Source organism: Cryptomeria japonica, chromosome 6 (genome assembly GCF_030272615.1).
Source record: "Cryptomeria japonica chromosome 6, Sugi_1.0, whole genome shotgun sequence".
NCBI lineage: Eukaryota > Viridiplantae > Streptophyta > Pinopsida > Cupressales > Cupressaceae > Cryptomeria > Cryptomeria japonica.
In genome coordinates this window covers 471,561,531-471,587,520 of record NC_081410.1, presented here as the reverse complement: position 1 = coordinate 471,587,520, position 25,990 = coordinate 471,561,531, and positions in this window count along the sequence as shown.

Genomic DNA, 25,990 nt, shown 5'->3' with positions numbered 1-25,990 from the left:
GGTTTATGTTATCGACCTATCTGTTTCCTATAAGGTCGATGTTGTGTTTCTTTCTGAGGTTGTTGGCAAAATTTGTGTGTGTGTATCCAGGTGAAGAGATACGTGATTCTTGCAAGACTAGAGGAGAGAAGTGATACCTACAGAGTGTAAGTGCAGAAGGTGAAGAGGAGCTAAAGCAGATCTGCATTGGCATTGAGTGTTGTTACCAGATCATTGTAGTACCTATTGATCTCTAACCACTTCAACAGTTGGGAAATCCCTTAACAGTATAGCTTTAATCGGCTTACTATAAATCCTTTGACAAGGTGACTCAAAACCATTGAGTTCTTGAAATCCTCTAACAAGGTAACCTTTAACAGGGTTTAACCCTTAACCAGGTATTCTAGCCATCCCTTAACCGGGTGATCCCTAATAGGATCAGTTCCTAATAGAACCTATTGTATCAGGCTTTAAATGGACAAGGCTCCTAATAGAGTGGACTTCTAAAGAGTTCAAAAATAGCTTGTGGGTATCATCCCCACCGTGGTTTTTCCCAGTAGGGTTTCCACATGAAAAATCTGTGTGTCATGTGTGGTGTTATTCATGTGATGGTTTAAGTGATTTGTGTCCAAAGGTAAATCATGTTGATCTAGCTATTTATATACTTTGATGATAGATTACCTGTTCATGCACTAGGGTGAAATGGAAATGAAGTATTAGATTGTATGAAAAGATAAGTGTCAACCGGTTTATGCTTGTCTCAGTTATTCTGGGTTTTGTCGGTTGTACTCCGTTTAAGACCGGTGTTACTATTTGTCTGTCAAAGCATAGTGTCTACTGACAAACCGGTTTTAGGAATTTGTTTTTGTCTATACTAATTCACCCCCCCCCCCCCCCCCGCCCTCTCAGTACCGGTTTGGTACTATCCATTCATCATTGAGTTATTAGTCTTTGTCTTAATAGGCCAAAATTGATAGTTTTGTGATGAACATATGCTATCAATTAGATAAGATGCTAAGAGGATTCACTCAAACAGGTGTTCTAGGGAATATAAACTGAAAACAAGGCTAGAATTGACAATTATGTGATAAACATACATTGCCAATTAGATAAGCTACTAAGAGGATTCACTCAACAAGTTCCCTAAAGCGGGTAAGTCTGCTAAGCTGAGAATAGGATAAGTCATTGAATTGATAAAATCTGGTGATTGCTCTAGCAAGATAGGATATAGTGAAATGTGACAAACATATACACTAGGATGCAGTGTAATGTGATAGACATAAGCACTAGGATAGAGCCTGATGAGCAACACTATCTGATGGGCATAGGTACTAGGCTAGGCTAAGATAACATAAGAAGCACTATGTGATAAACATGAGTACCACTAGGATTGACACAATTGATTTTATTAAAAGTAGGAGTATTTACCCCAGACTGAGTCTAGAGAGTGATTCCCTATGACACAGCAGTTACGAACATATTTGACTACTGAGGATTATGTCGTGATCAAGGTGATGGGATTGAGACACATTATGTATATGCCTGAGATTTGGGCAAACACAAGATTGTTAACTACTTTGGTGAAAAGATGGTCCCGCAGGGTCTACATGAGGGGACAAAAAAGATGATCCAGGGGTTGGTCCTTTGAGAGCTCAGATTCCTTCGAGGCTAATTGGCTCTGAGGGAGCGTCTTCATCATAGCTCTCTTGGATCCCATTTTGTATCAGTTTTTGTATGATTATGTAGACACCTTTGGGTGATTTTGTAACCATTGAGATTTTGACATCATTGTATCATGCCACTTTATTATTTTGATATATATGAGATGATCCATCCTTGCGACAGCTATATGCATGTTTTCCTATGTGACATTTTATATGTTTTATGATGATTTTAGGATGCTTTTGATATGGATGCAAATATGTACATGATGAAATGCAATATATTTTTGTTCTTTTTCTGGGTTTATATGTAGATGAGTATATGGTAATGATATGATATGATTATTTATAGGATGAGATGCATGATGTGTTATTATTTTGGCATTTTATGTTTTATATGATAATGTAGATACTAACCACTAATATATGCAAGATGTGACTCTATTTTGATATCCATATGTATGTATGAAATGAGATATGCTAACATGTGATGATGCAGGTGAAAACTACATGAAATGCATATATTTTTGGTGTGTAATTATACTCAGTCTTGTGATAGTAGGCTACACAGACTTAGGGAAGGATGATGGAGGTCAATCATGAAAGGGGGATAGAAGATAGAAGATATGGAAGTGAAAGAAAATTCTTGTGCTATTATCATCATTGAGCTTTATTATAGAAAATAGGTTATGACCATCTAGGTATAAGTTTGATCTAGAAAATCATTGTACCCATTTGCATGGAGATCAGACAGTCACAAACAAGGAATGCCCCAGTTCATACTAGATTCACAACATCCTCATATCCTTAGACAAGCCATAGCATTACTAAGAGACAATCCATAGACAACAAAACAATAGTAGGTGAATCATATCCCATCCTTGCCTTTCTAGTCAAAGACTTCCTTGAGATAGGATCTCTAGTCAAAGACTTCCTTGAGATAGGATCTCTAGTCAAAGACATCCTGGAAAAGCTAAAAGACATGTCACCTTAAAAGATGAAATCAAAAGAAAACCAAGACTTGACACCAACATACAATGAAATCCTCAAGTTATTTGTGTTTCTTGCCATGTATGCTAACATGTTTGATTTGGTCACAATGTTATCATCCTGATAAATGATAGATAATGCTGAAAAACCATGTTGTTGCCAAAGTCTGTTGAAAGATTTGATTTGTTGAAATCCCATTGCTACTTGTGTCTCATTTGAAACTAGCTGAATCCATGAAACTGATACTTTATTGCGAAGAAGAATGGATTTTTATTGCAGATTGGCAATGCAAGTGATCTTTTATTATGGATTATGTGTGAAAACAAGGAGGAGTGAAAAGATGATGTTCCTCAAAACATGTGATTCTCAAGGTACCACTTCCATCACTATATTTAGGATTTTTGCCCCAATTGTAGATTGGACCTGATTTATTATGGAAGGAAAGGGCGAAAAAAGAGGTTTACTATAAATGGCTAACCAATCTTAGGTAGATCAATAACAAGTCATGATGATAATGGGTAAATTTATTATGGAGGAGTAAGTTGTGAGTGTGTGCAACGTGAAATGATAAGATTGAATCCTGAAGGAGGGAGGAGCAATGTCTCTATACATGGCGTGGGTAACCCAATTTTCACCATGGTACTTGCCCAGGGCACCACCAAAGTGGTTTTCACCATTGGATGGATTTATTTCTCTTTACGTTTTTTTTATTTTTCAAAAAAAAATTGTGTCACAAGGCGCTTGTTTTCCAGGTTTTCACCAAATAACAATTTTTTCTATTTTTATGATTTTTTTATTTATTTTTTATAATGGGATTCTAAAAATTATGTAAAACCTGTGAAGGTGCATGTTTTTGATAGGATCCTCAAAATATTCTCCATCTGGTGTTGAAAGTTGATATGCACCTAATCCATAGACTGTTATGATGACATAAGGACCAAGCCAATTTGGTTCAAACTTGCCCTTCTTCTCTCTACCTTGTTGATCCTTAGGATTTTCTCTGAGAACTATGTCACCTACCTCAAATGTGTGAGGATTCACCTTGTGATTATAGTTGCGTTGTTCCTTGACTAAATTATATGTTTCTCCTTTTATTGTCTTCCTTGATGAAGGAACTAAGGTAGAACTACTAATGTGTGGACTACGTAGGCCCATATGTGTGTCACGTAAAGAAGTTTGGGCATCCTTAACAACAAAGTCCTTCAAGAAAGTTCCATTAAAGGCCCACTGATGTGATGTATTGCCAAAAGAGGATGGATGTGTGGAAAAGTGGATGAGGAATAAAGGCTTATGATTGTGAAAAGAAGTGAAAGTAGGATAGCACGATGGAGACTTAGGATCACCAAGTATTCTTTTTGACTTGAAATATTAGAACTTTTGCCCCCAGTTATTTTGGTATTAGGGGAGATCAACTCTTGTTCTTTTTCCTTCATAGGATTTTTATCCTTGACTTTGATTTTTGTAGAGTCCAATAACTTTTGATTTTGATTTGGACTAAAGGACTTTTCTTTATTTTTTACTTTTAGATTTTTCTTTTCAAGGCTTGATTTTTTATCCCCAATAATAAAGGGCTTTTGTAATTTTTGTTGATCCAATTCTAGAAGTGGAGTGGAAATGGAATGAGTGGATGATATGGTAAGGCTATATGAGTTCTCAAGAGGGTTGGAAATATATTCAACAGATTCTTTGTTGGAACCACTCTTAGGACTATTGATATCAAGAGTTGTTTACACCACTAAAGGAGATTTGCATTCAGACTTAGTAGCCACAACACTAGGTGGCTCACACCCAATTCCATAATATTGCTATTTTTTTGTAGGTTGTTCCTATTGACTAAATGTCTTAGGAGATAGTGGGAGTTGATCAACATGAAATACATACTCACCACATCCCATGTCTTTAACGTTGAATTTTTCTTTGAGCTATGCTTGCTTTGACGTAGAAGATTTTAAGGATTTTGGCTCCACATATGTTGATGATCGAGTTGCTACTCTATTAATTGGAATTATTATTTCTAATCTTGGTCGCATGTTATTGTAATATATGAATGGATTTGGATCACCTTTTATTGTTAATTTGACTCCATTGCAAGCGAATTTGATACATTGATGATATGTTGATGGTACTGCTCTCATTTCATGTGTCCATGGATGTCCCAAAAGTATGTTGTATGTGAGGTCTAAATCAAGGACTTGACAAACCACATCCTTGGTTACTGGCCCAACACTTAAAGGTAGGGTGATTGTTCCTTTAGATGAGCAAATTTCAGAATTCATAGTTTGTTCAGAATATCCCAATCGTTTAATAGTGTTCAATGTACAAATATTAAGACGTACGCCTCCATCTATCAAGACTTGTTTAATATTGTTTTTATAGAGAAAGGCTTCAATGTAGAGGGGTGTATTATGTGGTTGGCATATGGATACATCATCAGCTTCTGTGAATGTAAGGCAATGTGGAGTGGAAAGGTATCCCACCATGGCTTGAAACTGGTCCACGTTCAGATCAGTGGGTACGGAGGTCTCTCTCAATGCTTTGTCAAGGATGGCCTTATGTGAGGGGTATCTGCATAAGAGCTTAAGAATGGAAATGAGGGTGGGTGTCTTCCCTAACTGATCTACAAGGTCATACTCATTTTTGGTAGATGATGAAGTTGTGGTCTTGGATGGAATGCCTTGCAAGGTGACTTTACCTCAACGGGCTGTGACATTACATTTGGAGGTTTCATCTTTGGAGGATGAAAAAGATGATCCAATTCCTTTTAAAACAACTTTACTCCTTTGGGTAGAACCTTCGGGAGTTTTTTCATTTATGATAATGGTAGAAACATAATTGTCCATTGAAATGTGGTTAACAGTTGAGTCATAATCATAGGACATCTTAGTATAATTGGCTTGATTATCTATTTTGGCTTTTCCTTTATCATGTTTAGGGAATGGATCCTTAAACATTGCATGTTCCTCATTGGAGGTATGACCATCAACTTCTTTGTTGCCCTTGTCAATAAGATCTTGTATGATATCCTTTAATCTTTGACAATTGCTAGTTTTGTGTCCTTTCCTCTTGTGATACTCACAATACTCATCATCGTTCCACCATGCAAGTTTTACTTTTGGTTCGTAAGGTGAATTATATGGTAGTGTTATAATCTTGTTTGCGACCAATTTCTTGAATGTTGTCTCAATTGGATCTCCCAATGGAGTGTATTTCCTTAGAGGCTTTAATGGCCTTTGAGTGTTTACTTGATTGCTTGTATTAGATGAACTTGCACCGAGGAAAGTTACTTTTGGTTTTACAACATTTGCATCTAATACCCCATCATTGACTATGTTCTTATTCTTGTTCCAAAAGCGGGGTTTGTCTTTCCCATTGATTCCTCTTTGTTCTCTTTTAATATCTTAATGACACCTTGTTCAATAAGGAATTTCTCAATTGCCAATCCTTTCTCAATGACCTCCTTGAAAGTAGACAAACAACCCTTTCTTAGCTCATATCCAATGTCCTTATTAATGGTTTGAGTGAATATTTATACCTTTTTTTTGTGTGGGATATCATAAGAGCATCGACTAGAAAGACCTTTTCATCGCTGTAAGAATGAAGCAAAAGATTCCCCTTTTTTCTGCTTAGTATTGCATAAGGCAGTCACTGACACATCTATTTCAATGTTATATTAGAAGTGTTGTATGAAAGCCTCTACTTGATCACTCCATGATTTAATTCCAAGTGGAAGTTGGGAGAACCATTCCATAGCTTGTCCACCTAAACTTTATGGGAATAATCTCATCAAGTATGTTTCTTCTCCTGCTACCTCAATGCAAGTTGTGAAAAATTCTCTTATGTGTGCCTTAGGATCCCCTTTCCCTCTATACTTGTCAAATTTTGGTGTCACAAAATATAGAGGAAATGGAGGAATTGGAATGCTTCTATCAAATGGGTAAGGACATATATCTTTCATTGTGTATTGTTGCTTTGGTGTATTCATGTTTTCCATTTGCTTTTGCAAATCCTTGATTTGTTGTTGCAAGTCATTCTTGGGTGGTGTCTTTTCTCTTAGAGCTAACCCATGCCTGAGCCACTGGGTGGAGGAGGAGGGATATAATGCATGTATGGATGGTATTGATAATAGATGTGTTAATATGGAGGAGGAACATAGTTATAGCTTGGATATGGACCACTTGGTATGGTGTTGTAATGAGGAGTACTAGGTCTAGGTCAATACATGTCATGACCATGAGGATAGGATGTATCACAGGAATGATCTTCGATATTTCCCCAAAATATGACATGGGGTCTCCTTGTGTCATGATTTTGAATTTTCACTTAAGTGTAATTGTATACATTGGTATGATCTTGGGTATTATCATGGTCATGTGTAGTGGTAGTTCTTCTCCATGGGAAAGGACAACTGTGAGGTTGTTCATGAGAGTCCTAGTAAAATTGGCATGAGCATAGGTTTTTAAAATAAGGATGAAGGTGACTCCAGCACAAAATGCTCTCTCCTATTACCACCATTATAGGATTTGCATTTGTTTGATTTCCTTGATTTAGGTCCTCTTCTATAATTTGTGACACATCAAAATCATGAGGTAGTTTCATTCCACTTTGCGCCATGACTTGAAAGAAGTATTATCTATCTCTTCTCATGATTTCTTCAACCAATCTATTGAACCTTGTATCTATGATATTCTCTTCAATATCTGTGGAAGTGATGGATGCATTTTTATTATCATTGGTGTTCTCATTGTCATTGTCTGGTATAAAATTGCAATTATCATACGGGTTGTAAAATTCATCTCGATCAAACTCATAGGTATTGATCATGTTGAGAGATATTAGAGCTTCTTTAGCTCCTCTTCTAGACATTTGGGAACGGGTTTCAACCATGAACTTGACTTTCGCTAAAATGAAAGATGTAAGAAGATGTGAAGACTATGGAAGACCAAGAAAAGATATGAGATGGAGGAATCTAAGATTATCTTGCAATGTCCAAAATGTAGGTTCAAGATATGTAGAAACTAAAGTAAGGTGTGGCTTCCAAAGAGATGATAGATCTCTTGATGAAGTAAGTCTACCTTGACTAAAGAGGACCAAATGGGACCCTAAGATGATAGATATGATATGGGAACTACTTAGTGTTATGTTGTAGTAAGTTTTCAAGATATGATGAGGACAAAAAAGCAACCTTTTGACTCTATTTCAGAAAATGTGTATGATGTATTGCAAATGAAGGCAAATGATGGATATGTTGGACATTGTTGTTGCTAGGATATGTGATGGGGAAGGGTTCTCAAAGAGAGTCTATCCTTACTCAATAGGAAGTTGATTGATGAGTTATTGGTCTCCCTTCACTCTACACTAGTCTTTCAACAAATCAAAACATTTAAACTCTCTAGAAGTGCTCCCAATCAAATTGTGCTCAATGACTACTCAGGCATGGTTGAGATTCACAAGGGTAAATCCAACCTCAAACTAGCAATATTCTAACATATGCTTGTAGGAGTTGTAATAGTTGTTCTTAAGGTATTTCCATTCCAATCAACTTGTTTTACCATTGGTTTTCATTCATTTCTTCATCGCTCCCTCTTTCTCCTATTTTCTAGGCCTAGTAGCCCTAGAGCCCCAATTAGCCCTACCTAACCGATTTTTGTGGAATTACTCAAAAATTTCTCAAAGACCTTGGAAAAATATTTTATGTTCTGAGCACCCTTTTGGATGAACTTTTGGATTCATCAAATGGGAAAGTCAGGTATGTCCGTACAGGTATGAAACCTAAAAATGGCATTTATGAAGGGTTTTGGGACTTTTTTGTCTTCTTCAAAGCGTTTATTGACTTCCCTTCTCTTTCACCCCTCCAAACTTCCACATAGGATCTTCCACACCTTTCTCACTCATTCCAAACACTTGGAATCTGCATAATTGATCATCCCTCCAAGCATATGCAACTTTTTAATCATTTTCCTAACCGGGCTATGACTGAGCTTGCTTAGGAAATGATGGAAAATGGCCTTTCAATGACTTCCAAACCAGAAAAAAATTTATTTACACTGTACAAAGGTTCCATGGCTCGAGTCCCAAGGGTTATTGAGCAAAAATCAAAGGACTTGAAGCTAGAACCATGTTTGGGCTCTAAAACCCTTGCTCGGGCCGACAGCAATGTAAAATCAAATACTCAATTCAAACTTGTACTAGAAACTATCTCAAATACCTTCTAAGAACTAAAATGAGATTTACAAATCAAACATCAAAGAATAGTAATATCAATCCATGAAGTACGGACTGCTGCTCAAATTTTGAGAAAATGCAAGGTAAAATCTAGAAAAAGGTCTTCACAATGTATTCCAACTTGCTCAAGGCATTCACCAACCTGTTTACATTCATTCATAGAGAATTTTATATTCCATATAGATCCTAACCAATTCTCCATCAGTTTCCTAACCACTGATGTGCTCACATTTTCAAAAAGTTGCTCAAAAGTTGTAAAATGTTGTCGAGCAACATTGACAACTTTTGCCAAAAAGTGCATTTTTGCATTTTATGCATTGTCACTCACCCTAAACCTCCTATAATAACTTACAACCACTAAAATGAAATTTCTCAATGTCAAATGAGGATTTATAAGACATTTTACACCAAAATGCAAATTTGTGTCATTTTAGGCTTACAAGGGCTCATAAGCCAAAAATGAGTAAATACATGATCTAATTGACATTCATCCTTCAAATTCATATCCAACACACATGTGGACCTATGAGTATTCCATTATTCATAAACCTAAACCAAACTAAATACCAACACACCAAAATCTATAAAATGCACTCAAAACTAGGTGCTCATGCACCATGCTCCCCCACTGAGAAAGAAGTCAAGTGACTCCTTGAGGAAACAAAGAAAGGGGAACTCCAAGATTAGAAAAGTATTCCTTAGGTACCCAAGTAGCCTCTGATGCTATAAGGTGCTTCCATTTGATCAAGTGCTCTATATAGACGGTATGCCTTGTTTTCTTGAAAACTCTAGAGTCTAACACCTTCTCGGCTTGTGGCATGGGTGCAGGTGGTAAGGGCAAGTTTGAAAGTGCTTGAGAGACCTCTGAGAATCTACTACATTCCTTAGGAATTTTTCCCTTATACTGCACCATATCTGCAACATTGAAGATGGGAGATAAAGCCATATCTCCGGGCAGGTCTAGTTTGTAAGCATTGTTGCCATACTTTGCCAATATTTTACAAGGACCAGTCCTCCTCATTTGAAGTTTACTAGGGACACATTTCTGAAGTCTTTCTTTTTTCAAGTGGACAATGACCAAGTCCCCAACAGAAAATTGTATATTTTTTCTTTTTGCATCTTCTTTTTCTTTGATTCTTTGAGAGGTGTCTAGTAGGGTTGTCCTAACCTGCTCATGAATCTCTTGCATGGACTGATCCATTTCCAAAGCATGTCCACTCTATTGTCCCATCTTTCCAATATCTCTGAGCTCCAAAACACCTCTATGATGAAGGCCATACATAATCTCAAAAGGGATTTTCCCGGTTGATCTATTCACACTGTCATTGTAGGAAAACTCAACTTCATGGATGATCTGAACCCAAGCTTGTCCATACTCCTTTGTCAAACATCTAAGAAGGTTTCCAAATGTTTTATTGACCACCTCTATTTGGCCATCCGTTTGGGGATGATAGGTGATAGGGAGAGTCTTAATTTACCATCAACTGGAGTTCTTTGATGATGTAATCCTATTCTCTATTAGGGCCCATAGTCTTCTCCTATGTACTCCCCTACCAGTAGTTTGCTTGTTTCACCTTCCTCAAGCTCACAAGGTAAGATTTCTCACTATATCCTTGCAAGGGTGTAGGACAATCAACACTTGTTCTATCTCTTTGCAAAACCACCCTTCATGTTTGATTTCGCAAACTCTCTCTTTTTGGTTACAAAATGACTAGGTTCCAGGGCTTATAGCCTTCTAGATCTTCTTCCAGTTCTTAATAGATTCCTCCCCTGCAAGTTATCTCTTTCACACTACTGACACCTAGTCGGACTATCACCAAGTTCGCCTAGGGCCAATTTGCAGGAATAGCTAATGCCATCTCCTGGACTTCCACAAATGAAAACCTATTGTACATGATTGGCTCTGCTTGACCACCTCCAATGGTCATGTGGAGTTTCAAGCTAGAGCCATGTTGTTATTTATAAACAGAGAACCAAAATTGAAAAATGTAGGTCCCGACGACAACTGAGAGGGGGGGGTGAATCAGTTGTCTAATAAATTCAAACCAAAATCTTATTAACCAACTTATTGCTTAATACTGGTAAGACAGTTAATTGTGCCGGTAAACAATGTTAACAGGAAATGTTGTACCAGTAAGAATTAATGTATGAAACATAAGCACAAAGTCAACCACAGCACATGACACAAATATTTGTACGTGGAAACCCTGTAAGGGGAAAAACCATGGTGGGAAACCTTACCCACAATCAGATGATACTACTACAGATAGTAAGTGTACAAGAGGGGTCTGCACATGCAGAAAGGCCAATAGCCTAGAGCTCACTGCTCAAACACAAATGGGAGTCACACTGACTACAGTTGGATGGTTAAATCCAATGAGAATGTACTGCACAAAATAACATCTTCATATGCTGGATTCAGTACCAGTGTAATGCTGATATGCTTTTACAAAAACCTAGCTTCACCTTCAAATGATGTCTTCATGTATACCTCTGCTTAATCTCGCATATACCTTCTTATAATTCTTTTTCGCATTCCACACTTGATCTTACAAATAAGATCTTACATTTATACCATACCCTAAGACCAATTTTAGTAGGTCGGCTCTACAAGATATTACAATAAAACATTTTACAAATAATACAATATCCGATGCAATAACGGATTGAACATGTCGGCTTAATGCATTTACAACAATAATAAATCATCTCCATAGCGTGCCATGCTGATCTGGAAAAGATAAATCTGTCGGTGTAACCCTAGATAACCTGGACCTATTTGTCGGTAAAGGCAAATATGCAAATAAGAATATACCAATGATATTACTTCAATGAAAAGTGTCCACATGATGTCTTTGACATTACCAAGTGTCTTCCATGTCATTGCATGTACCGGTGTACATTATATCCTGCCGGTTAACCATATACCGGTGATTGTTGAACAGTTTACTGATTGTCGGTGAATGTTGTTGGATCTCCAAAGTAGGTGTATTTAGCAGGTGTTGACATCAATGACAAAACCATACCAAAATACCAACAATCTCCCCCTTTGGCATTGATGGCAACACAAGATGGAAAAACCATCAAAGTGCCAAAATAGAAATGCCAAGTACAAAAACCAATTCTCCCCCTGGGAGTAATATGTGTTTACCCAAAGATTTATTTTCAATATCAATCTCTCATACCAATCTCTCCTCAAAAAGATAATGCATTTTTCCATATATCTCTCCCCAATGTTTTTCCATATATCTCTCCCCCTTTGACATCAAATGCCAAAGTCACAAAAAGGTCAAGTTCATACAAAATACCAATCAATTCAATATACCAACTACTCCCCCTGAGAAGTAGCTTTCTCATCAAATACCGGAATAAAATATTTGTCCATTTAATTCTGTCGGTTGATGACAATCATCAACTATCTAAGTCTCTACCGGTGGAGGTAAGACTCCGAGCTGATCTCTGAGATACTCAAAAGTTTCCTTAGGCAAAGGTTTTGTAAAAATATCTGCAAGTTGTTCTTTAGTATTCACATAAACTAGTTTTATTTCCTTTTCTTCAACTTTTTCCCTTAGAAAATTCAGTTTGATAGAAACATGTTTTGTTTTAGAATGTAATACTGGATTCTTAGATATATCAATTGCTGCAGTGTTATCACAATATATAGTAATAGGTTCCTTGCATTTTACCTTTATATTTTTCAATATTTGATTAAGCCAAAGTACCTGTGTACAGTTTGTTGCTGCTGCAACATATTCTGATTCTGCTGTTGATCAAGATGTACAACTCTGTTTCTTACTTAACCAAGAAACTAATCTCTTTCCAAGAAAGAATGCTCCTCCAGTGGTGCTTTTTCTATCATCCACATCTCCTACCCAATTTGCATCTGTGTATGCATATAGATCAAAATTTTCATCTTTAGGATACCATAATCCAAGATTTGTTGTGCCTTGTAAGTACCGAAAAATCCTTTTTACTACTGATTCATGATTTTCCTTGGGATTACTCTGAAATCTAGAAACTATACATACTGCATTCATAATATCAGGTTTGGTTTGTGACAAATACAGTAAACCTCCTATCATAGATTTGTATCTAGTTGGATTAACAGGTGTAGATTCATCCCTTTGAGATAATTTGTCATTTGTAATCATAGGTGTGCTTACAAGTTTAGAGTTCTCCATCCCAAATTTCTTGAGTAGTTCTTTCAAGTACTTAGATTGACTCAAAAATATGCCTTTATCAGTCTGTAAAATCTGCAATCCTAAAAAGAATTTTATTTCTCCAATCATAGACATTTCAAATTCATGCTGCATTTTAAGAGAAAATTCTTTGCATAATCCATCTTCTCCTCCAAAGATTATATCATCAACAAATACTTCCATAATCAAAATGTCATCATTAGTTACTTTGTAATATAAATTGTTGTCTGCATTTCCTTTAGTAAAACCAACTTTTAAGAGATACTTATCCAATCTTGCATACCAGGCTCTTGGAGCTTGTTTTAGTCCATACAGAGCTTTTCTTAATCTGCAAACCATATCATTGTTATCTGTCAAAGAAAATCCATCAGGTTGTTCAATATAAACTTCTTCTTCAAGATCTCCATTCAAAAATGCAAATTTAATATCCATTTGATAAACTTTGTAATCCTTGTGAGCTGCAAAGGCTAAGAATAATCTAAGTGCTTCAATTCTGGCTACCGGTGCAAAGGTTTCATTGTAATCAACTCCTTCTTTCTGAGAATATCCCTTACACACTAGTCTTGCTTTATTCCTGACAACCTTACCATCTTCATTGAGTTTGTTTCTAAATACCCATTTGGTTCCAATTACATTTTTATTTTCAGGTCGGGGAACTAATGTCCAAGTATTATTTTTCTCAATTTGTACTAATTATTCTTCCATAGCTTTAATCCAAAATTTATCTTCACATGCCTCATTGATAGATAATGGTTCAATTTGAGAAATAAGACATACCTCTTCATTTGCCAATCTTCCTCTTATCATGACTCCTTTAAATTTGCTTCCAATTATCTAATCTTCAGAATGATTCAGTCTTACATACCGAGGTGTCTTAGTCTGTTGTTGTTCTTCAATTACTATGGTATCCTTTGATGATACTGGAGTAACTGGGTCATCATTCTATACCAGTGGATTTACTATTGGTTCATTTGTCATAATTTTTGTTACCGGTTTAGAGTCTATATACCTTGAGGTTCCTCTGAATTGTTCATCAATCTTTACATTTGTACACTCAACAATTTTCTATAATCTTTTATTAAAATATCTATAAGCTTTACTCTTAGATCAATAACCAAGAAATATTCCTTCATCACTTCTAGGATCAAACTTGACAATATACTCATCTCTTCTAATATAACATTTACTTCCAAAAATTCTGAAATACTTAAGAGTAGGAGTATTACCAAACCATAGTTCATGAGGGGTCTTACTGGTTTCACCTTTGATGTGAACTTTGTTGATTGTATAGACAGCAGTGCTTACTGCCTCTCTCCAGTACACATGTGGTAGATTTGCTTCTGATAACATACTTCTTGCTGCATCCAAAATAGTTCTATTTTTCCTTTCAACAACTGCATTCTGTTGTGGTGTCTAAGGTGCTAATAACTATCTTTTGATTCCATTCACTTCATAGAATGTATTAAAATCTCTAGATGTGAATTCTCCTCCTTGATCTGATCTTAAACATTTAATTTTCTTACCGGTTTCATTTTCAACCATTGCTTTGAATAGTTTGAACTTCCCAAGTGCTTCTGATTTTTCCCTGAGAAAAGTAACCCAACACATTCTAGAATAATCATCAATAATTAGCATGAAATATCTACCACCTTGTAAGCTTTTAGTTCTAGCCGGACCACATAAATCAGTGTGAATTAAATCAAGAGCATTATTGGATTTTTCTGGAATACTTTTGAAACTAGCTCTAACCTGTTTTCCAAATTAACATTCCTTGCAAATTGTATTCTGAGGTTTCACAATTTTAGGTAGATCTCTAACTACCTTAGAAGTACTAATTTTTACCATGCAATCAAAATTTACATGACATAGTCTTTTATGCCATAGCCAACTTTCATCTATATGAGCAATTAAGCATGCTTTTTCACTGTTATTCAAATGAAAGATATTACCTCTAGTCTGATTACCGGTTGCAATTTCCAAACCAGTTCTATTCATGATTTTGCATTTTCTATTTTTAAATTGTAACTGAAAACCTTTCTCAACTAATTGACCAACACTTAAAAGATTATGTTTTAATCCTTCAACATAGTAAACATTGTCAGTGTTATGTTTACCATCAAGAGATATTGAACCCTTACCTTTGATTGAACAGGCTTTGTCATCTCCAAATCTTACTAAACCTCCATTGTATTCTTGAAAGTTCAAGAATTTACCTTTGTCTCCAGTCATGTGATGTGAGCATCCTGAGTCAATAATCCATTCATCCTTTGATTCAACTTTAGTTGCTAGGGCTTGTTCTACCGGTGGAGCAATAGGTACCGGTTGATCTTTTGTTATAGCAACAAAGACCCATCCGTTGTCTATTGGATCCTCATCAGAATCATCAGTCACACCTTCGTCAGCAATGTAACAGGATTTATCTTTGTTTTTCTTAAATCTGTATTTCTGATATTCAGGATTAGGTTTGTATGTCCTTCTAGCTTCTTCTCTTAGTCTAGCATGTCTATCAGGGCATCTTGAAGCCATATGACCAATCTTATTGCAATTGAAACATTTAAAGGATGCTTTACCTTCATACTTACTTCCAATTGGACCTTTTGGCATTTTTCTTGCAAATAGTGCTTCAAGTTCTTCAAGCTCTTCATTCTCCTTTCTGGTTTCTTCAAGTTCTCTGGCATAAAAGGCTCTCTAGTCTGATTTGTCAAAAGATGGAGTAGATGATTTTGATGCTTTGAAGGCCGAATCAGTTTTTATAGCAACGGGACCGAATTCCTCTATTTCAAAAGCTGAAAGTTTTCCAATCAATGTATCCCTAGTTACTGATGTATTAGGCATTGTTCTCAGCTCATTAATAGTAGTAACCTTCATTTTATATGCCGGTGGCAAACCTCTTAAGATTTTTGAAACAATCTCATCTTCACTCAAGGTTCCTCCACAACATTTGATACCTAAAACAATTTCATTTACTCTTTCCATAAAGGCAGAAATTCTTTCATCTTCTTCCATTTTCAGATGTTCATACCTGACTCAGAAGCTTTCAAGTTTTGCAATTTTGACTATGGAATCCCCTTCATTCAGTGTTTCCAAATGATCCCAAATAGCTTTTGCAGTGGATCTATTTGATAATCCCATGATTTGTTGATCTGATAATGCGCTCAAAAGTGCTTCTCTTGCTTTGCAATCATTTTCTTCATCTTTACCTAGAGTAATAGGAGTAGGCTAACCAGCTACAGTAGCAGTATAACCATTCTTAGTAACTTCCCAGATGTCTTTACCAATGCAATTCAGATGTGTCTCCGTTCTGATTTTCCATATTCCATAGTTGGTTCCATCAAGTTTAGGACTATCCTTCCTAAAATAATTAGTAGACATTGGATCTCCTCAAGTTGTTAAACTTCTACAAAAAGAGGACTAAGCTCTGATACCAATTGTAGGTCCCAGGGACAACTGAGAGGGGGGGGGTGAATCAGTTGTCTAATAAATTCAAACCAAAATCTTATTAACCAACTTATTGCTTAATACCGGTAAGACAGTTAATTGTGCCGGTAAACAATGTTAACAGGAAATGTTGTACCAGTAAGAATTAATGTATGAAACATAAGCACAAAGTCAACCACAGCACATGACACAAATATTTGTACGTGGAAACCCTGTAAGGGGAAAAACCATGGTGGGAAACCTTACCCACAATCAGATGATACTACTACAGATAGTAAGTGTACAAGAGGGGTCTGCACATGCAGAAAGGCCAACAGCCTAGAGCTCACTGCTCAAACACAAATGGGAGTCACACTGACTACAGTTGGATGGTTAAATCCAATGAGAATGTACTGCACAAAATAGCATCTTCATATACTGGATTTAGTATCGGTGTAATGTTGATATGCTTTTACAAAAACCTAGCTTCACCTTCAAATGATGTCTTTGTGTATACCTCTACTTAATCTCGCATATACCTTCTTATAATTCTTTTTCGCATTCCACACTTGATCTTACAAATAAGATCTTACATTTATACCATACCCTAAGACCAATTTTAGTAGGTCGGCTCTACAAGATATTACAATAAAACATTTTACAAATAATACAATATCCGATGCAATAACGGATTGAACATGTCGGCTTAATGCATTTACAACAATAATAAGTCATCTCCATAGCGTGCCATGCTGATCTGGAAAAGATAAACCTGTCGGTGTAACCCTAGATAACCTGGACCTATTTGTCGGTAAAGGCAAATATGCAAATAAGAATATACCAATGATATTACTTCAAGGAAAAGTGTCCACATGATGTCTTCGACATTACCAAGTGTCTTCCATGCCATTGCATGTACCAGTGTACATTATATCCTATCGGTTAACCATATACCGGTGATTGTTGAACAGTTTACTGATTGCCAATGAATGTTGTTGGATCTCCAAAGTAGGTGTATTTAGTAGGTGTTGACATCAATGACAAAACCATACCAAAATACCAACAAAAAAGGAAAACTTATTTACAGATTCTGAGCTTATTCTCAGGTTCAACCGAGTAACTCACAGAACAGAGAAATGAAGAATTTACATTAACTGCATAAGTGAACTTAAATATTCTAAAACATTATTTCAATTCACAAACAAAAATCAAACACTGAATGGAAACCAAAAAAAAAACTTCTCTTTATTATTTAGGAAAACAGATGTGTTCTCCATGGCAATCAACAATCCACATTCAAAACCACAACAACAACAACAACCCTTTTACAGATGCCCGTTGGGCCTTTTATATATTCCATCCTCTATCGTGAACTCTTCCTATTGGACAAGATTGATCTCATTACCAACAGTTTCCAGCGGCAACTGTCGGGTAGGTTCTATCGGAGCATCGAGGTAACATCCAAACTAGGTTACCGATGTCCGATGACAACCTCCAACTCTTTGCACTTCCTATCGGGTCTTCGGTGTAACATCAGAACGGGCTACCGATGACCGATGTCTTCACACTTTTGCTTCACACTTTCCATCGGGTCTCACTTGTGCTTTGTCATCAGGTCGTCAGTGTAACATTGAAGCGTTCCATCCAATAGCCGATGGCTTACTCTAGTCTATCCACTTTTCTATCAGGTCCACAGGATAGCTTGAAACCACTAGACTTTGTCATCAGGCCATCGGTGTAACATTGAAGCGTTCCATCCAATAGCCAATGACTTACTCCGGTCCATCCACTTTTCTATCGGGTCCGCGGTATAGCTTGAAACCACTCTCCCCGATAGTCGATAACAATACTTCACGCCTGCTCATCAGGTCATTGGGGTAACTTGAAAACTACTTCCACTGATACCCGATGGCTCCATTCCAAGCTAATGCTAACTCATCGGGTCATCGGGGTAACTTGAACCAGCTCCTTCCGATACCTGATGACTCGCCAATAAACAACCCATCGAAATAGGTTATCCCGATGCACTTATGAGATGCCATTTCAAACTAAGAAAACACACATTTGAACCTAATCACATTAAAATTGTTGAAAACTTTGAAAATGCAACCAAAACTAGGTGCTCCTGCACCATACTCCCCCAATGAGAAAGAATTCAAGTGACTCCTTGGGGAAACATAGAGGAGGTAATTTCGAGCTTTGAAAAGTCTGCCTCAGGTACCCAAATGGCCTCAGATTCTGGAAGATGTTGCCATTTAACTAAATGCTCCAGATAGGTGGCATGCCTGGTCTTCTTGAGGACTCATGAATCCAACACCTTTTTGGCTTGTGGCCTAGTTGCCGGCGGTAAGGGTAGGTCTGAAAGTTCCTGTGAGACCTCTGAAAATCTCTGACATTCTTTTGGAAGTGTACCCTTATACGGTACCAAGTCTGCAACATCGAAAAATAGAAGATAAAGCCATGTCTCCGGGTAGGTCAAGTTTGTAGTCATTTTTTCCATACTTGGCCAAGATCTTACAAGGTCCAATTCTCCTCATTTGAAGTTTGCTAGGGACACCTTTTTTAAGCCTTACTTTGTTCAAGAGAACCATTCCAAGTCCCCAACAGAAAATTGTACATCTCTTCTCTTTTCATCTACTTTATCCTTGATTTTCTGAGAGTTGTCTAGTAAAGTTTACCTAACTTTCTCATGAATCTCCTTCATGGACTGAGCCATGTCAATAGCATGTCCACTCTGTTGGCCCATCTTCTCAATTTCTTTGAGCTCCAAAACACCTCTAGGATGAAGGCCATAAACTACTTCAAAAGGACTCTTACCGATTCATCTATTCACACTGTCATTGTAAGCAAATTCAGCTTAATGAATGATCTGATCCCAAGATTGCCCATACTCCTTTGTCAAACATCAGAGAAGGTTCCCCAATGTTCTATTGACCACCTCTGATTGGCCATCCATTTGGGGATGGTATGTTGTGTTGAAAGACAAGTTAGTCCCCAATCTCTGCCATAAAGTTCTCCAGAAATGTCCAATGAATTTTGTATCTCTATCTGACACTATATTGATAGGTAAACCATGAATCCTAATGACCTCTTCGAAAAAAAAATGAGCAATATGGATGGCATCATGATTCACCTTACAAGGAATAAAATGGTCCATTTTACTGAATCTATCTACAACAACATAGATGCTATCAAATCCAGATTTGGTCTTGGCTAAACTAACAACAAAATCCATACTTACACACTCCCATGGCCTATTTGGGATAGGTAAAGGCTGATACAATCCAGCATTAGAAGATGTTCCCTTAACTCTTTGACAAATTACACATTGCTCTACATATCTCCTAATATCCCTTTGCATCTTAATCCAATAGTAGAATCTTTGAACAAGTTCCAAAGTCTTATTCAAACCAAAATGTCCACTCAAGCATCCATTGTGCTTTTCTTGCATCAACTTTTCTCTCATAGACCCTCTGGGTATACAAAGTTGTCCTCCTTTGAACAAAAGTCCATCCTGCAAAGTGAAATCTTCATATTCACTATGAAAATGATTCCTAAACTCTTGGCAAACCTTGTAGGCAACAACAAAATCTTCATCTTCTTCATACAAATTCTTGAAACTATCCACTCCAATGCTTTTGAGTTGCACTTCTTGTATTGCTAGTAACCTCCTACTCAATGCATCAGCTACCTTATTACATTTTCCTTTCTTTTGTTTGATGGTAAAAGTATATGACTACAAATACTCTACCCATTTGATATGCCTATGGTTAAACTTTTCTTGAGAATTAAGAAAGCTAAGAGCTTGATTATCAGCGTAAACCACAAATTCCTTAGGTAGAAAATAATGCCTCCATTTCCTAAGTGACTGGACAAGTGCATACAATTCCAAATCATAGGAAGAATACTTTTTCTTTGCATCATTGAGTTTCTCACTGAAAAATGCAACTGGTCTATTGTCTTGACTCAAAATTGCTCCAACCGCTATGTTGTTGGCATCACATTCACTTGTGAAAAGTTTGTCAAAGCTTGTTAGGATTAGTACCGGTTGTGTAGCCACCTTTGTCTTCAAGAGATCGAAATATTTTTGTGCTTCCTTTGTCCATACAAACTTGGTTCTCACACCTCCCCTGATTATCTCTAGCATAGGTGCACATATCTCACTGAACCATCTGATGAACTTCCTGTAAAACTAAGCCAAACCGTGAAAACTCCTTACTTCACTTGTTGTTTTAGGAGTAGGCCAATTGGTTATTTCTTCCACCTTTGAAGTGTCCATTTTCAAATCACCACTTGAGATTAAAAACCCAAGATACACTAATTCCTTTTTCATAAACTCGCATTTCTCCAAATTGATGGTTAGTTGTTCATCATATAGTTTTTCTAATACAATTTCTATATGCTTAAGATGCTCACCTTTAAACTTGCTAAAAATTAAGATGTCATATAGGTAAACAACAACAAATTTACCAATGTAGTCCTTTATTACTTCACTCATGAGCCTCATGAATGTACTAGGGGCATTGGTGAGTCCAAATGGCATAACAAGCCATTCATAAAGTCCTTTTGTAGTCTTGAAGGTTGTCTTCCATTCATCTCCCTCCTTGATTCGGATTTGGTGGTAACCACTCTTGAGGTCTATCTTAGTAAAATACTTGGCACCCCCTAAACAATCCATCAAATCTTCAATTCTACGAATAGGAAATCTATACCTGATTGTAATCCAGTTGATGGCTCTCGAATCAGTGCACAGTCTCCAAGTGCCTCCCTTCTTTGGTGCCAACACAATGGGAACTGTACATGGGCTCATGCTTTTCCTTATCAGACCATTGTCCAAAAGCTCTTGTATTTGTTTAGGTACCTCTTGATTCTGCTCTGGTGTCATCTTATAGGTTGCCTTATTAGGCAAAGAAGCTCCAGGTATGAAGTCAATTTGGTGACTGATGGCACATTGACGAGGCAACGTTGTAGGTGTTCCATCACTAACGATCTCCTTGAACTAGTTTAGTATTTGTTGCACTTTATTGGGAATGCATACTTTCTTTTCCTTGCTTTATTCTTTAGGTTTCACTACAAGTACAAACCCCACTCCTTCTCCTTCCTTGAGGGTGTTAATGAACTCCTTCTCACCAACTAGCAGCACATTGGAACCCAGAGGTCTACTTCCTTCTTCATCTTTTAAGGACTGAATTTTGTAAGTAACTCCATCTTTTTGGAAAGTATAAGAATTCTTTTGTTCATGGTGTACTGCTTTCCTGTCAAATTGCCAGGGTCTACCTAATAGTAGGTGGCATGCATCCATTGGCAAGATATCAACCAAAATCTTGTCTTTGTAACTTCCTATAGTGAACTCCACCCAAGTTTGTTCATTCACTAGAACATGTTGCTCCTTATTGAGCCAAGTAACCCTATAAGGATCACTATGTGAAATTATTTGCAGGTTAAGTTTACTGACTGCTTCTTCTGACACAATATTGTCAGTGGAACCTGAATCTACCACCACTTTACACACTTTACCCATAATCTTGCATTTTATCCTAAACAAGGATCTTCTTTGGCTAGGTTCCTCCTTAACCAGTTCTTTGATCAAGACTCTTCTCATCATGAGATTCTCTCCACTCTTAGAATCTAAACTCACTTATGATGCCTTCACATTTGTTGCATCTTCTTGAATATAATTTACTCTCCTTTCACCTCCTTAGGATAAAGAAGACTTCTCAGGACATCTATAAGCTGGGTGTCCAAGTTGATAGAACTTGTAGCACTTCATTATGGAAAAATAGGACCCTCTTCTTGATCCACTAGACCTTCCTCTATTAGAGTTACTAGATCCCCTTCCTTTATAGTTGCTCTTGCTATTGGAATCCCTACTTTTCTCTACCGACTTGGATTCCTCTTGGGATCTTTGGTCTACACCTCTACCACCATAGCTACCTCTATGACCTCTGCCATCTCTTCCTCTACCTTTGCCTCTGTTTCTTTGTTCTTATTTCTTCTTGCTCTTTTCCTCCACCTTTAGTTCCAATTGAAAGCACTTATGCACAGTGTTAGGACATAACAAACTTAACTCCTCTTGAATGTTTCATCTCAAGCCATTCAAGTATCTGGCTACCTTGATGTTGTCATCCTCTACCACCTTGGATCTCAGACACAAATTCTGAAATTCCTCAGTGTAGCTACTCACATCCAAGTCTCTTTGTCTCAAGTTTTGTCTCCTTTTGTGCAGTTGGATCTCATAATATTCAGGGATATAGGCTTCCCTCACCTTCACTACCATTCCTTTCCAATTGGCTATTTGGTTCTTACCCTCTTTTTGCCTTTCTTCTTGGATAAACTTCCACCAAGTCTAGGCTACTCCTCTCAATTTAGACTTGGCTACCTTCACCTTTTGGGCTTCACTAATTCCATCACACTCAAAGTGATTCTCCAATCCTTCAATCCATTCCATAACTACTTCAGGCTCCATTTTCCCCTAAAAAAGTGGCACTTCTTCCAAGGATTTTCCCCCTAAGGCTTTAATTGCTTTAAGAAAAGGTTCTTCAAGTAGAATAGGGTCTGGTTCAGGTATTCTATCCTCTTCTACTTATTCTTCTCCCTTCCCTTCATTGACCTTGATTGTCGCTTTCTTAGTTTTGTCTTCAACTACGTCTAGTTTTCTCTCCAGTTGTAGTAATATTTCTCTCAGGATTCTATTCTCTTCCTCCTGATCTTCTACCTTCTTGGCTAACTCTACATTTGTCACCATTCTGAGACTATTTTCTCCTACGGATTGAGTGTCTGACATCTAAAGGAGTTGAGAAAATACAAGACCACAGGAGCCCAAATAATCTCTGCAAGTTGAAAAACCTGTTACAAGGAGAAGCAATGAAGCAAATCACAGAATGAAAGAATACACAGGAAAAATATGCTCCAAAAGATGAGAGCTCAATAATCTCCAAAATGTATTGTCAATAATAATCCTTCTTCATACAATGAAAAGAAATAACTCAACCTTTAAAAGGTCAAGAAAAACTAAAAAGGAAAACCTAGGTTTGCACATAATAATTAATTAAAACAATTAATTACATGAACCTAAAGTTAGCTTAAGTGTAAAAGAGATAACGGAAACTTAAATAATTAAACAAATAATGTTTAATTAATCAAGTAAATACCCGAATACTCTAACACCCCCCCTTAAGATAGACATAGGGAGAAGATAAAACCTAAAACAGCTACTGAAATCAATAAAGATGGGTCCCGGCAACAAGGCCTGATCTGGTACCCAAATACAATGAAATCTCTATGAACTGGAGAAATAGAGAAAACCACATGGGAACAAAACTCTACTCCAAAAAGAGATGAAAAAGAATATCACTGAAGCATGAAGAACCTGCAAACTCTGTCGAAGAATAACTGCTGATCTGGAGAACATACATTGAACTAGAACATGACCAGGTAGAGAAGACTGTAATCTGCATGAGTGCCCTCAAATGACACTACTCGAATTAGGAGGAAAATAAGGCAAAAACAACTGAAATCGAAGATACAGATGGCATGAGAAACCAAAGCCTAAAGAGTTGATCAATTGAACCACGGAAGTAGTAGAACCAACAGGATAAACCTCCTCATAATGCGGAAGTGGGAGAGGGACAGGAACACTGAAAAGGACAGCCAAAAAAAACTACATGACAAAGAACCAAGAACATCAAGGGTGCTGAGAAACATCATCATGAGGTGAATGTCATGTAAGGAACACTCACTTGACAAAGGAAGATGGCAAACAACAGGCAAACATCAACCCCCTCATGGCACTTGATCAATAGTGCATGTACAACAAGACACAAGATATGCAAGATTCCAAGTAAACAATGCATGATGGCACTTTATCTCAGTGTGTTTGCATAAATAAAAGCTACAATGATAATAAGACTGGAAATAGAAACGTGAACCAAAATAGAGACACCCTACTCAGAGAAGAGATCCCAGGACCTTAAACAACCACGATATCCACCAGAGTGCTAAAAAGAAAAAAAATGAATAAAATATGCATGGAGAAAAATCTGGAAATAAAACTTAGATGGCTGGAAATTACACAGCACACGCTTTCCAAAAATATAATTTTTTTGAAAAACGGAGGTCGGATGCTCATTCTATGGCTCCTGGAGTGCAAAAACTAGACCTCACTTTGACTTTAAAAAAATATAGTCAAACAGAAAAATTAGAAAAAATTACCAACACCATGAGGTCGGCCTTGGAACCATCTTTCCGACGCCTATTCATTTTTGAAAAAATGACTCCGTATGCCCAAGATAGAGCCAAAAAACCAAAACCCCTCCTAAAAAAGCCAAAAAAGGGAGTCTGGTGGCTTGTTTGGGCGGAGGTGGCCAGGGAGTGGCACTCCAGTGGCGCTCTGGTGGTGGCCCGGTGGTGGCCTGATGGCTGGGTGGAGCCTCCCCAGGGGCTGGGCGGAGCAGAGCCAAGTGGCCAGGCGGCGAACTAGGCCGGGCGGCGGAGGAGGTCGGGCCAGGTGGCCAAAGCTGGCGGCGGGGAGGCCAGGTCGGGCAATGGCATGGGAGCTGGGGGCCATAGGGAGCGAAGGTCATGGGCTGCAGGCAGCGACAAGAGGCCGGGTGGCGGCCGGGGAGCTGGGGGCCGTAGGCGGCGAGGGCTAGAGGGCCGGCGGTCGACGGGAGCGGAAGCCGGGGCCGGAAGAACAACTGCGGGCGCCGGGGAAAAACTGCCCATGAGGGCCAAGGGAGGCTCGAGGCCGAAGCCTGCAGGGCGCGTCCGTACTGACAGCGGCAGGGTCAGGGGCTCCATGGTACCCTGCGTACCATGGGAACCCCCCCCCCCCCCCCCCCCCCCCGCGAAATTTTTGCAAAAACAAACTTTTTTTTTTAAAAAAAAACCCTATTTTTTTTTCCTTTTCTTTTTTTTCAATAAATTTTTTTTAATAAAAAAGCAAAAATTTGGCCTACATGCCGTAAAAAGGCAAAAAAAAAAATTCAAATTTTTTTTCTCGATCTGCGTGCCAGAGTCGTACGGCCTGGATCTGAGAAAAAAATTCACCCAAAAGCTCAGGAACCAAAATAGGTCAAATTTCAAATGACCATAGGGGTTTTCAGGCCTTCTGAGCATGATGGTGAGGTCCCTTTAGGCCCAAAGTGCTCAAAAAAAAAAAAAAAAAAAAAGGTCAAACCCTAGGTACATAAAAAATTCCTGAGACCCCAGATCTGCTTCTAAAGCAAAAATTCTCAAAACAAAAACAGGCAGCTGCAGATCTGAAGCTCTGATACCATAAAGGAGTTGAGAAAATACAACACCATAGGAGCCCAAATAATCTCTGCAAGCTGAAAAACCTGTTACAAGGAGAAGCAATGAAGCAAATCACAGAAGGAAAGAATACACAAGAAAAATATGCTCCAAAAGATGAGAGCTCAATAATCTCCAAAATGTATTGTCAATAATAATCCTTCTTCATACAATGAAAAGAAAGAACTCAACCTTTAAAAGGTCAAGAAACCCTAAAAAGGAAAACCTAGG